Source organism: Malaclemys terrapin, chromosome 16 (assembly GCF_027887155.1).
Source record: "Malaclemys terrapin pileata isolate rMalTer1 chromosome 16, rMalTer1.hap1, whole genome shotgun sequence".
NCBI classification, from domain to species: Eukaryota; Metazoa; Chordata; order Testudines; family Emydidae; genus Malaclemys; species Malaclemys terrapin.
Window position 1 is genome coordinate 471,853 of NC_071520.1, and position 14,332 is coordinate 486,184.

A 14,332-nucleotide genomic window follows, 5' to 3' on the forward strand; every position below is an offset into this window, starting at 1 on the left:
CAGATAGGTCTAAAGAGGGTGACATACCTTGGACACCAGGTGGGTCAAGGAACTATCAACCCCCTACAGGCTAAAGTAAATGCTATCCAACATTGGCCTGTCCCTAAGTCAAAGAAGCGGGTCCAATCCTTCTTAGGTTTGGTCGGATATTACAGGCGATTTGTAACACACTACAGCCAAACTGCCACCTCACTGACAGACATAACCAGGAAGAAAAAGCCAAATGTAGTTCAGTGGATTGAGGAGTGTCAAAAAGCCTTTAACCAGCTTAAGGCAGCCCTTATGTCTGACCCTGTACTAAGGGCCCCGGACTTTGACCAACCTTTCATTGTAACCACAGAGCGTGGTGTAAGAGCAGTTTTAATGCAGTAAGGACCAGATCAACAATTTCATCCTGTCGGGTTTCTCAGCAAAAAACTTTCTGAGCGGGAAAGCCACTGGTCAGTCTCAGAAAAGGAATGTTATGCCATTGTGTATGCTCTGGAGAAGCTACATCCATATATTTTGAGGACAGCGTTTCCACCTGCAGACTGATCATGCTGCACTGAAGTGACTTCACACCATCAAAGAGACTAACAAGAAACTTTTTAGGTGGAGTTTAGCTCTTCAAGACTTTGATTTTGAAATACAACACATTTCAGGAGCCTCTAACAAAGTGGCTCCCAGGAGAGTTTCCCAGAATCAACTGGTAAAAACTGTCCCTGTATTCTAAATCATTGTAGTCCTTGAAATGTGGAAAATACTGTTTAGTCCTTCATGTAATTAGTAGTCAAATTAGAGGTGTGTGTATCTTATTAACTTTGTTTTCCTAAACCTCTGGGAAGAAATCACAGCCGGTGTGAACCCGACCTGGACCAGGCTGGCCAGCACCATCTGTGATTTGGGGGGGCAATGAGAGGGGGTAGCACCCTTTTATGGACACTGAAGCCCGGCAGTTAGCTATAAAAATCCTTCTCGGTAGCTGTTCTCTATTTGATTTACCTGTAAAGGGTTAAGAAGTCTCACCGAAATGCTTAGGTAAGAGGAAGTGAGTTGGGCACCTGGCTAAAAGAGCCAATGGGAAGACTAGCAACTTTTAAAATTGAGAAAAAACTTCCCCTTTGTCTGTGTTGTTGTTGTTCCTTGGGCTGCAGAGACACAGAGAGCAGCAGGGTATGCTGTAAAGCTTGGGCCAGGTATGAAAAATCATCATTATCATACCTGGAAATCAGTCATTTAGAACCACAGATATGTAAGTAGAACAGAAAATGTTTAGTTTAAACGCAATCGGGTTTATCTCTTTATTTTGAGCTTGTGGATTCCTCTGTGCTAAACACAGGTGTTTTTGTAATGTTTAAACTGGATCCCAAGAAAGCCATTCTCGGTGCTTAATCTTTGCAGTTGCTCTTTTAATATCTAGCAACAGCCTGATTTTCTTTCTTTCTTTCTTTCTTTCTTTCTTTCTTTCTTTCTTTCTTTCTTAAAATTTACCTTTTTTAAGAACATGATTGGATTTCTGTGTCTTAAGAAGTCTGTGCACGTGTTTTTCAGTTAGCTGGTGGCAACAGCTGATTTCTTTTTCTTTTCCTTCTCTCAGCTCTTCCCCAGAGTGGGGGTGAAAGAGCTTGGGGGTACCCCACAGGAAGGAATTCCCAAGTGTGCCTTCTTGGGTTTGGGTGGTGGCAACATTTACCAACCCAAGGCCAGGGGGATCTGTAACCTTGGGAGTTTAATACAAGCCTGGAGTGGCCAGTATTACTTTTTAGAGTCCTTGTGGACCCCCACCTTCTGCACTCAAAGTGGGGAATCAGCCTTGACAGCATCCCAGGTGTTTCCCATTAGCCTGGCTCCCCAGACCAGGAGAGACCAACCCAGGGCCGTATCCAAACCCAAGGGATACTAAAGCCCACAGTGACTGTACTGCAGCATAGGGCAAACTTCACAGGCCCCAGAGCCTTGGTACCTCCTCTCCCCCCAAGAGGAGGAGACTAACCAAAAATAATTCCCAGAAATGATGTAAACAGCCGAGTGACTTGCAAAAGCAAAGAAAATACAGGGGTTAGGTCATTGTCCTCCTGTGCTTAGATCAGGGGCTGGAGCCAGGACTCCTGGGTTCTGTCCCCAGCTGTGGGAGAGGAGTGGGCTCTAGTCAGGGGGACTGGGAGCCAGGAATACTGGGTTCTATCCCTATATTTGCTTCTTCCATGGCAAATCACTGGCCTCTTTTTGTGCCTCTCTCCCCATCCCCAAACTGGGGGCAAATGATGCTGTAGAAGTGCCAGGGATTATTGTGTTATCCTCACCCCAAAGGGAGAATGGGGGGACGGACTTAATTCATAAAGTGCTTAAAGTTCCTAGCCTGACAGACAAGTTACTGAGCTCCATAAAGGAGTCGCGGGAAGATCTCAGGCCTGGGTGCTGCGGGGGTCAGACTAGATGAGCTGGCTATGCCGGGGCGCTGCTGGGACAATGTGTGTAGTGGGGGGGGGGGGGGGCTGAGAGCCACTGTCCCGAACTGTAACCCCATCATCTAACCAACCACTCCCAGCCAGGGGGTGCGGCACCGTTGGGTCCAGCACCTATGGGTGCTGCACATGCTGACAATCCCGTCGCACCCCCGTGATGCTCCCAGGCTGTCGGGAAATCCCCGGTTCCAGGTGCTGCCCAGGCTGTTTCATTCCCAGCGTCTCAGGGCAGGGCGGGGATTTCAGACACAATTCCTGTGTGCAGAGCTCAGGCTAATGGTTAGTGAGAGGAAGTAAATAACCCTCCCAAATAGACCGGGGTTAAATGAAGGGAAAAGGCTTCTGGGAGCTCTGACCTTTAATGGCTCCCAGAAGGTTCTTCATGCTGTGTTTAACCCCAGTGCCTGGAAGTCCTGAGTGTGACTTGTCCTTGGCTACATACAGCTAAGTTGTGTCAGCACCAGTCTAGTTGCACCCATAGTCAGCAATGGCAATGGGTCATATCTCTAGTGGAAGTAGGTTGTTAGATGTATGGAGATATAGCTATCTCATAGAGCTGGAAGAGACCTTGAAAGATCATTGAGTCCAGTCCCCTGTCTTCACTAGCAGGACCAAGTGCTGTCCCTGACAGTTGTTGTTGTTTTTTTTTGAGCCCCAGATGCCTAAATGGATCCCTTAAGGATTGAACTCACAACCCTGGTTTTAGCAGGCCAATGCTCAAACCACTGAGCTATCCTTCCCCTTTGGGCAGAGATGTTAACCCCCTCTGTCTCTGGCATTGTGTTGGCGCCCCAGGGCGGGGGCAGAGTTTGGAGAACCCAGGATCTGTGCATTAATCAGGTCTAAGTTTGGATGTGAGCTCCCGTTGCAGAGCACAGAACAGCTGCTGCGTTTGTGCTGTTAGGATCTCCCGTAACTGCCGGATAAAGAGCTTCCGGATCCCAACAGGGTGGGGTGAGAAGAAGGGAAGGCACGTCATGCTTTTCCTTGCATGGACTTGAACCTTCCTTGTTCCGCATGAGGCTGCAGCTCAGACCCTGGGGAGCTCAGCAGCCCGTGTTGAGCTGGGTCAGGCTATAGGGTGAGTTTTGTTTGAAGTGGTTTAAGGCACATTGGTGCCCTTGTGTCACCTCAGTAACAGGCTTGGTTTGACCTAAACAGGGTTAGGCCTGTGCAGCCTGGCCCTGCGGGGTCATAGAACCATGGAAGATTAGGGTTGGAAGAGTCCTCAGAGGTCATCTAGTTCAACCCACTGCTTAAAGCAGGACCAACTCCAACTAAATCATCCCAGCAAGGGTTTTGTCAACCTGGGCCTTAAAAACCTCTAAGGAAGGAGATTCCACCAGCTCCCTAGGTAACCCATTCCAGTGCTTCACCACACTCTTAATGAAATAGTTCTTCCTAATATCCAACCTAGACCTCCCCCACTGCAACTTGAAACCATTACTCCTTGTTCTGTCATCTGCCAACAGAACAGCCGAGCTCCATCCTCTTTGGAACCCCCCCTTCTGGTAGTTGAAGGTTGCTATCAAATCCCCCCTCACTCTTCTACAAACTACATAAGCCCAGTTCTCTCAGCCTCTCCTTGTAAGTCATGTGCTCCAGCTCCCTAGTCATTTTTGTTGCCCTCCACTGGTCTCTTTCCAATTTGTCCACATCCTTTCTGTAGTGGGGGGCCCAAAACTGGACAAAATACTGCAGATTTGGCCTCACCAGTGCCAAATAGAGGGGCATAATCTCTTCCCTCGATCTGCTGGCAACGCTTCTACTAATGCAGCCCAATATGCCTTAGCCTTCTTCGCAACAAGGGCCCACTGCTGACTCATATCCAGTTTCTCGTCCACTGTAATCTCCAGGTCCTTTTCTGCAGAACTGTGGATTAGCCAGTCGGTCCCAGGGCCAGCTCTAACTTTTTTGCCGCCCCATGCAAAAAAAAAAAGCAGTGCTGCTCCGCCGAAACAACCCCCCCGAGCGCCGCCCTGCCCCGCCGAAACAACCCCCTGAACGCCACCCTACCCCGCCGAAACAACGCCCCAGAGCGCTGCCATGCCCCGTCGAAACAACCCCCCGAGCGCCGCCCTGCCCCATTGAAACAAAAAACCTCGAGCGCCACCCTGCCGAACCAAAAAACCCAAAAAACCCTGAGTGCTGCCCCACCACCCAAAGATGGCCGCCCCTTACAAGGTGCCGCCCCAAGCACATGCTTGGTCGGCTGGTACCTGGAGCCGGCCCCAGTGGGTCCCCTGCCTGTAGCGATGCATGCGATTCTTCCGTCCTAAGTGCAGAACTCTGCACTTGTCCTTGTTGAATCTCATCAGATTTCTTTTGGCCCAATCCTCCAATTTGTCTAGGTCACTCTGGATCCTATCCCTACCCTCCAGCACATCTACCTCTCCCCATAGCTTAGTGTCATCTGCAAACTTTCTGAGGGTGCAATCCATCCCATCATCCAGATCATTAATAAAGATGCTGAACAAAACCGGCCCCAGGACCGACCCCTGGGGTACTCTGCTTGATACCGGTTGTGAACTAGACATCAAGCTGTTGATCACTATCCATTGAGCCCAACGACATAGCCAACTTTCTATCCACCTTATAGTCTGTTCATTCAATCCATACGTCTTTAACTTGCTGGCAAGAATACTGTGGGAGACCGTATCAAAAGCTTTGCTAAAGTCATGATATATCACGTGCACCGCTTTCCCCATATCCAGAGAGCCAGTTATCTCATCATAGAAGGCAATCAGGTTGGTCAGGCATGACTTGCCATTGGTGAATCCATGTTGACTGTTCCTGATCACATTCGTCTCCTCCAAGTGCTTCAAAATGGATTCCTTGAGTATCTACTCCATGATTTTTCCAGGGACTGAGGTTAGGTCCATTGTTCCCCATATTCTCCTTCTTCCCCTTTTTAAAGATGGACACTATATTTACCTTTTCCCAGTCATCTGGTACCTCCATCGATGGCCATGAATTTTCAAAGATAATGGCCAATGACTCTGCAATCACATCAACCAACTCTCTCAGCACCCTTGGATGCATTAGCTCCGGCTCCATGGATTTGTGCATGTCAGCTTTTCCAAATAGTCCTTAACCTGTTCTTTTCACCACTGAGGGCTGCTCACCTCCTCCCCATACTGTGTTGCCCAGTGCAGTAGTCTGGGAGCTGACCTTGTCTGTGAAGATCGAGGCAGAAAAAGCCTTGAGTACTTCAGCTTTTTCCTCATCATCTGTCACTAGGTTGCCTCCCCCATTCAGTAAGGGTCCCACACTTACCCTGACCACCTTCTTGTTGCTCACATACCTGTAGAAACTCTTCTTGATACCCTTCACATCCCTTGCTAGCTGCAACTCCAGTTGTGCTTTGGCCTTCCTGATTACATCCCTGCATGCTCGAGCAGTATTGTTATACTCCTCCCTAGTCATCTGTCCAAGTTTACACTTCTTGTAAGCTTCCTTTTTGTATTTAAGTTCACCGAAGATTTTCACCTTTAAGCCAAGCTGGTCACCTGCCATATTTGACATGCTTTCTGCACATCGGGATGGTTTGTTCCTGTGTTCTTCTTCAAAATACAGCCAGCTCTCCTGGACCCCTTTCCCCCTCATATTAACCTCTCAGGGGATCCTGTCCATCAGTTCCCCGAGGGAGTCTAAATCTGCTTTTCTGAAATCCAGGGTCCGTATTCTGCTGCTCTCCTTTCTTCCTTTTGTCAGGCTCCTGAACTTGAACATCTCATGGTCACTGCTGCTCAGGTTGCCACCCACTTCTACTTCCCCTACCAATTCTTCCTTGTTGGTGAGCAGGTCAAGAGGAGCACGGCCCCTGGATTGTCTGTGCACTGCTGTATTGCTCTCCCAGCACGTATCAGGGTGATTGAAGTCCCCCATGAGAACCAGGGCTGTGACCAGGAAACTTGTTAGACGAAGCTTTCTTCAGACAGCTACCTCATCCTCCTGGTCTGATGGTCTATAGCAGATGCCCACCATGACATCACCCTTGTTGCTCTCTCCTCTAAACGCACCCTAAAGACGCTCAACAGGCTTTCCAATAGAGAACGGAAAGTTACAGCCAAGTCCATCTGGGTCTGTCCAGAACCTAGAACTTTCTCTTTTGTCCCAGTCCAGAAGCTTCTCCTCCCTCCAACAGCCCACACTTAGCCCCCAGGGGCCCCTCCTTAGTCTTTTGTTCTTGTTCCTGCCAAACATTGTCACCTGGCCTCGTCCTCAGCTCTTTGTTTTCCAGCTGGTCACAGCTGGCTGGCTTCCTGCAGAGGTCATCATGGTTATTAGTTGCAAGGTGCCAAATGTCTGGGCAGTTGTCTTCTGGGACTCCCCATCAGCTTAGGACCCAGACCCTGGGGAGTCCCAGAAGACAACTGCCCAGACATTTGTCTGGCATCAGTCACACCTGGATCTCTGCAGAGCCATTAATCTTTCCCCCCACCTTGTTAACCATGCAGCTCATAGTGGAAACCAAGGCACACACAATATTCATTCTAAAACATGGGGAGAGGTGGCTGACGGGTGATGCGGAGAGAGACCTGGTGATGGTCGGAGAAGGGGAATCAGCACCGGAGAGCTCAGAGAGCAGGGCTTGGTGAACATGAGTCCAGTGCATGGCCCTTTTGGAGAGTGGGGGAGCTGACCCAGGGGGGCCAGGTGAATGCAGAGGGGAGGATGAGGAGATGGAGAGCAGAGGGTCGGATAGGCCATCGACTTGGAAGCTGAAGTTACCAAGGATGAGTGTGGGAGGCTGGAAGGGAGAGCCAGTTGTGGGGATCAGAAAGGGTGTGTGTAACTCCCCTGAGCAGTGTCTGATGTCAGTGAGATGCTCACCGGAGTGAAGGGATCAGGGGTTCAGTCTCTGCAGCACCAGGCCCTTTGTCTGGGAGCCATTGCCCTTCCCCACCCCCTGCTTTGGCCCTGATCCTGCCTGTGGATCTGTTGGGGGAACCCGACTGTAGGGACGGGTGATCAGCCAGTGAGCTCCATGGGGCAGGGCCCGTGCAGTGACTGGAACAAGAGGGGGACTGGTCCCTACAGGGGACCTAGGTGCAGCCACAGCGTGAATAAGTTAAGTCCGAAGCAGACTGCAAAGAGTTACAAAGGGATCTCACAAAACTGGGTGACTGAGCAACAAAATGGCAGATGAAATTCAGTGTGGATAAATGCAAAGTAATGCACACTGGAAAACATAATCCCAACTATACATATCAAATGATGGGGTCTAAATTAGTTGTTACCACTCAAGAAAGAGCTTTTGGAGTCATTGTGGATAGTTCTCTGAAAACATGTACTCAATGTGCAGCGGCAGTCAAAAAAGCGAACAGAATGTTGGGAATCATTAGGAAAGGGATAGATAAGAAAAGATCATATTGCCTCTATATAAATCCATGGGATGCCCACATCATGGATACTGTGTGCAGATGTTGTCACCCTATTGGGAAAAAAAGCTCTATTGGAACTGGAAAAGGTACAGCAAAGGGCAACAAAGATGATATGGGGTATAGAACAGCTTCCACAGGAGGAGAGATTAATAAAACTGGAACACACTGAGGGATGGGGAATCCCAATATTGACAGCCCCAAGTGTTCAGACATCATGAGTTAGGCCCCAGAAATCCTGAGTTTAGCTTAAATATCGTAAGTATTTTGGGAATAATATTGGAGGTTATTTTTATTTGCCATCTGGTTTGAGCCTTTAGGGGACACATTTCCGGGGTTTTCCTTGCTCCTAGAAGGACTAGAAGTTACTGCTGTAAGAAAAGAGCTGAGACTCTCCTCTAATCCCATGAGTCCAGGAACTGGGGATTTAATAAAACTCCACGCTATCATGAGATGCACAGCAAAGTCACAAGAGCAGGCAGTGCTGCATTCACCCCAGCCTTGGGGAGAAGCTGCTCAACGGTGTGCCTCCTTCATTGTTTGCTTTGTCTTATTTCCCAGGTTTATCTAAGGTCAGATTTCCCAGTGCTGAGAGAGGGGCTCCGATCGCCTGCCCCTAAGCATGTGCTGGGGAGCTCCTGTTCTGTCCCCACCGACCCTCCTGCCCCTCCTGCCCTCCTCCCCCCATTTGCCCCCTCCTCGCAGTCCTTGGGCTGCCAGCTTGCCGCAGTCCTACACCTTGGCCACCAAAAGTGTTCCCCTCTCTAGCTGTATCTGTCCCCAACACGCACATGGGGGAATTTGGGGTCTGGTCCCTCTGAGATCCCATCGGTGCCCCCACCCTGCTCATCCCTGTGGAGTGCAGCACAGAGGAGAAGAGGGGTGGGTGGGGAGGCCTGACCCACCCCACTCCTCTCGGGCGCCTGGCTTGGGATCTCTGCGTGTTCTGTGACCAGCCGCCCTGCACCTCTCAAGAGTCTCAGTGGTTCTCTCGTTACTCCATCCCTTTTCCCCACAGTTGTTTTCTCTTTTTGACTTTAGTTGATTGGTATAAATACTTAGTTGGGCTCTTGTAGCAGAGTTTCTTCTGGTCCTGCAACTGGGTATGCCTCGGTCTCTGGGCTTCAAACCTGGTGCTTCCTGCGGCAAGCCCATGCCTATGAGCGACCTGCACTCTAGCTGTCTAAAGTGCTTGGGTGAGACTCCTATTGCGGATCGCTGTCAGCTCTGCCACCAGTTCAATCCACATATGAAAAAGGACAGGGAGGCCAGGCTGAAGTCCCTCCTGATGGAAGTGGCGCTCAGACCTGCTTTAGAGCTGAGCCAGTCAAACTTGGCACTGTGTATCTCAGGGTATGTCTACACTACGAAATTAGTTCGAATTTATAGAAGCCGGTTTTATTGAAATCGGTTGTATACAGCCGATTGTGTGTGTCCACACATAAAATGCTCTAGGTGCTCTAGTCGGCGGACCGAGTCCACAGTACGAGGCTAGCGTCGACTTCCGGAGCATTGCACTATGGGTAGCTATCCCACAGCTATCCCACAGTTCCCGCAGTCTCCGCCGCCCCTTGGAATTCTGGGTTGAGATCCCAATGCCCGGATGATGCAAAACAGTGTCGCGGGCGGTTCTGGGTACATGTCGTCAGGCCCCTCCCCCCCCGTCACAGCAACGGCAGACAATAGATTCGCGCCTTTTTACCTGGGTTACCTGGGTTACCTGTGCAGACAACATGGAGCTCGTTCAGCTCAGCTGAGCTCACCGTCACCATATGTCCTCTGGGTGCCGGCAGACATGGGACTGCATTGCTACACAGCAGCAGCTGCTAACTGCCTTTTGGCGGTAGACGGTGCAGTAGACTGGTAGCCTTCATCGGCGATCTGGGTGCTGGCAGCCGTGGGGCTTGCCTTTTGGCAGTAGATGGTGTATTACGACTGTTAACCGTCCTATTACAAGTCGGGTCATTGCACGTTAGCAGAGTCTTCCCCGAGCACCCGATCGTGCAATAGGCCTGAAGACCATCGTCATACACTAACTGCCAAGCGCCCCGTATTTGCTGCCAAGCACCCAGAAAGATGCCGAGGGCTATCAGTCACGCTGCACCGTCGTCTTAAGATGTAAAAAATAGATTTGCTCTGTATTCATTTGCTTCCCCCTCCCTCCGTCAAATCTGCTAAACCCAGGGTTTTCAGTTTAATCTTTGGGAGGACCATTCTGTGTGACAGTTGTTTGTGTTTCTCCCTGATGCACAGCCACCGTTCTTGATTTTAATTCCCTGTACCTGTACGCCATGTCGTCACTCGGCCCGCCCTCCCTCCTTCCCCTAGTCCGTCAGATACTACTTTCGCGCCTTTTCTTTGAATTCTGGGTTGAGATCCCAATGCCCGGATGATGCAAAACAGTGTCACGGGCGGTTCTGGGTACATGTCGTCAGGCCCCTCCCCCCTCGTCACAGCAACGGCAGACAATAGATTCGCGCCTTTTTACCTGGGTTACCTGTGCAGACAACATACCACGGCAAGCATGGAGCCCGCTCAGCTCAGCTGAGCTCACCGTCACCATATGTCCTCTGGGTGCCGGCAGACGTGGGACTGCATTGCTACACAGCAGCAGCTGCTAACTGCCTTTTGGCGGTAGACGGTGTAGCATGAGTGATAGCCGTGGGGCTGGCAGCCGTAGGGCTGCATTGCACTAGCCCCTTGCCCTTTGGTAGGCGATGGTATATTATGACTGGTACCCATCATCGTCATACTGGAGTGGCTGTCAATCATGGCCACCTGGGCAGACATGTTTTGATGATGATGGCTACCAGTCGTAGTATACTATTTTCTGCCAATTGCCCAGTATTGTCTGCTAAGCACCCAGAAGAGGCCGAGGGCGATGCTGGGTGCTGATGGACGTGGGGCTGGCAGACGTGGGGCTGCATTGCTACACAGCAGCAGCCCCTTGCCTTTTGGCAGACGATGGTATATTATGACTGGTATCCATCATCGTTGTACTGGAGAGGCTATCACTCATGCTGCACCGTCGGCTGCCAGCTTAAGATGTAAAAAATAGATTTGTTCTGTATTCATTTGCTTCCCCTTCCTCCATGAAATCAATGGCCTGCTAAGCCCAGGGTTTTCAGTTTAATCTTTGGGGGGACCATTCTGTGTGACAGTTGTTTGTGTTTCTCCCTGTTCCTGTACCTGTACGCCATGTCGTCACTCGGCCCTCCCTCCCTCCCGCCCTCCCTCCTTCTCCTGGTCCATCAGATACTACTTTCGCGCCTTTTTTCTGACCAGGCACCATAGCTAGCACTGGGATCATGGAGCCCGCTCAGATCACCGCAGCAATTATGAGCACTATGAACACCACGCGCATTGTCCTGGAGTATATGCAGAGCCAGGACATGCCAAGGCAAAACCCGGACCAGCCGAGGAGGCGATTGCAGCGCGGCGACGAGAGTGATGAGGAAATTGACATGGACATAGACCTCTCACAAGGCACAGGCCCCAGCAATGTGGAAATCATGGTGTCACTGGGGCAGGTTCATGCCGTGGAACGCCGATTCTGGGCCCGGGAAACAAGCACAGACTGGTGGGATCGCATCGTGCTGCAGGTATGGGACGATTCCCAGTGGCTGCGAAACTTTCGCATGCGTAAGGGCACTTTCATGGAACTTTGTGACTTGCTTTCCCCTGCCCTGAAACGCCAGGATACCAAGATGAGAGCAGCCCTCACAGTTGAGAAGCGAGTGGCGATAGCCCTGTGGAAGCTTGCAACGCCAGACAGCTACCGGTCAGTCGGGAATCAATTTGGAGTGGGCAAATCTACGGTGGGGGCTGCTGTGATCCAATTTGCCAGGGCAATGAAAGACCTGGTGATAGCAAGGGTAGTGACTCTGGGCAACGTGCAGTCAATAGTGGATGGTTTTGCTGAAATGGGATTCCCAAACTGTGGCGGGGCCATAGACGGAACCCATATCCCTATCTTGTCACCGGAGCACCAAGCCACCGACTACGTAAACCGCAAGGGGTACTTTTCAATGCTGCTGCAAGCCCTGGTGGATTACAAGGGACGTTTCACCAACATCAACGTGGGATGGCCGGGAAAGGTACATGATGCTCGCGTCTTCAGGAACTCTGCTCTGTTTCGAAAGCTGGAGGAAGAGACTTTCTTCCCGGACCAGAAAGTGACCGTTGGGGATGTTGAAATGCCTATCGTGATCCTTGGGGACCCAGCCTACCCCTTAATGCCATGGCTCATGAACCCTTACACAGGCAGCCTGGACAGGAGTCAGGACCTGTTCAACTACAGGCTGAGCAAGTGCCGAATGGTGGTGGAATGTGCATTTGGATGTTTAAAAGCGCGCTGGCACAGCTTACTGACTCGCTCAGACCTCAGCGAAAAGAATATCCCCATTGTTATTGCTGCTTGCTGTGCGCTCCACAATATCTGTGAGAGTAAGGGGGAGACCTTTATGGCGGGGTGGGAGGTTGAGGCAACTCGCCTGGCCGCTGATTACGCGCAGCCAGACACCAGGGCGGTTAGAGGAGCACAGCAGGGCGCGGTGCGCATCAGAGAAGCTTTGAAAACGAGTTTTGTGACTGGCCAGGCTACTGTGTGAAACTTCTGTTTGTTTCTCCTTGATGAACCCTCCAAACCCCCCCCCCCGACCCGGTTCACTCTACTTCCCTGTAAACCAACCACCCCACCCCACCCTCCCCTCCCCAATTCGAGCACCGCTTGCAGAGGCAATAAAGTCATTGTTTTTTCACATTCATGCATTCTTTATTAGTTCCTCACAGAAGTAGGGGGATAATTGCCAAGGTAGCCTGGGATGGGTGGGGGAGGAGGGATGGAAAAAGACACACTGCATTTTAAAACTTTAACTCTTATTGAAGGCCAGCCTTCTGATGCTTGGGCGATCATCTGGGGTGGAGTGACTGGGTGGACGGAGGCCCCCCCACCGTGTTCTTGGGCGTCTTGGTGAGGAGGCTATGGAACTTGGGGAGGAGGGCTGTTGGTTACACAGGGGCTGTAGCGGCGGTCTCTGCTCCTGCTGCCTTTCCTGCAGCTCAACCATACGCTCGAGCATATCAGTTTGATGCTCCAGCAGACGGAGCATTGACTCTTGCCGTCTGTCTGCAAGCTGACACCACCTATCGTCTTCAGCCCGCCACTTGCTCTTTTCATCCCACCATTCAGCCCGCCACCTCTCCTCTCGTTCATATTGGGCTTTTCTCATCTCCGACATTGACTGCCTCCACGCATTCTGCTGTGCTCTATCAGCGTGGGAGGACATCTGCAGCTCCGTGAACATATCGTCCCTCGTCCTACGTTTTCTCTTTCTAATGTTCACGAGCCTCTGCGAAGGAGAAACATTTGCAGCTGGTGGAGGAGAAGGGAGAGGTGGTTAAAAAAGACACATTTTAGAGAACAATGGGTACACTCTTTCATTACAAGGTCGCATATTTCGGCTTGCAGGCAGCCATGGTAGGCCACAGTGTTTTGGCTTTTTTAACCTTCTTAACATGCGGGAAAGGTTGCAAACAGCAGCGCATTTCCCATATCAAGGATGAATTGGGTTGTCCATTTAAAATGGGTTTTCAATGTAAAAGGAGGGGCTGCGGTTTCCCGGTTAACATGCGGCACAAACACAAGTAAACCACCCCCCCACACACACACACACGATTCTCTGGGATGATCACTTCACCCCTCCCCTCCACCGTGTGGTTAACAGCGGGGAACATTTCTGTTCAGAAGAGCAGGAACGGGCGCCTCTGAATGTCCCCTTAATAAAATCACCCCATTTCAACCAGGTGACAGTGAATGATATCACTCTCCTGAGGATAACAAAGAGAGATAAGGAATGGATGTTGTCTGCATGCCAGCAAACACCGGGACCATACGCTGCCATGCTTTGTTATGCAATGATTCCAGACTACGTGCTACTGGCCTGGTGTGGTAAAGTGTCCTACCATGGCGGACGGGATAAGGCAGCCTCCCCAGAAACCTTTTGCAAACGCTTTGGGAGTACATAAAGGAGAGCTTTCTGGAGATGTCCCTGGAGGATTTCCACTCCATCCCCATACACGTTAACAGACTTTTCCAGTAGATGTACTGGCCGCGATTGCCAGGGCAAATTAATCATTAAACACGCTTGTTTTTAAACCATGTGTAATGTTTACAAATATTTACAAAGTTACACTCACCAGAGGTCTCCTGTGTGCCCTGAGGGTCTTGGGTGAGTTCGGGGGTTACTGGTTCCAGGTCCAGGGCCACAAACATATCCTGGCTGTTGGGGAAACCGGTTTCTCCGCTTCCTTGCTGCTGTGAGCTACCTACAGTACCTCCATCCTCATCTTCCTCGTTCCCCGAACCGTCTTCCCTGTGTGTTTCTCCAGTGAGAGAGTCATAGCACATGGTTGGGGTAGTGGTGGCTGCACCCCCTAGGATCGCATGCAGCTCCGCGTAGTAGCGGCAAGTTTGCGGCTCTGCCCTGGACCTTCCGTTTGCTT

At 50.8% G+C, this 14,332-nt stretch overlaps 1 protein-coding gene across 1 annotated transcript in view; it reads left to right on the plus strand.

Moving 5' to 3' along the window:
- The first annotated feature begins 1,153 nt into the window (after positions 1-1,153).
- Positions 1,154-14,332, plus strand: part of DUSP18 (dual specificity phosphatase 18) — a 44,032-nt gene continuing 30,853 nt past the window's right edge. The window contains exon 1 of the mRNA XM_054005974.1: positions 1,154-1,231. The gene's annotated coding sequence lies outside the window, so the exon portion shown is untranslated. The remainder of the gene's footprint in view (positions 1,232-14,332) is intronic.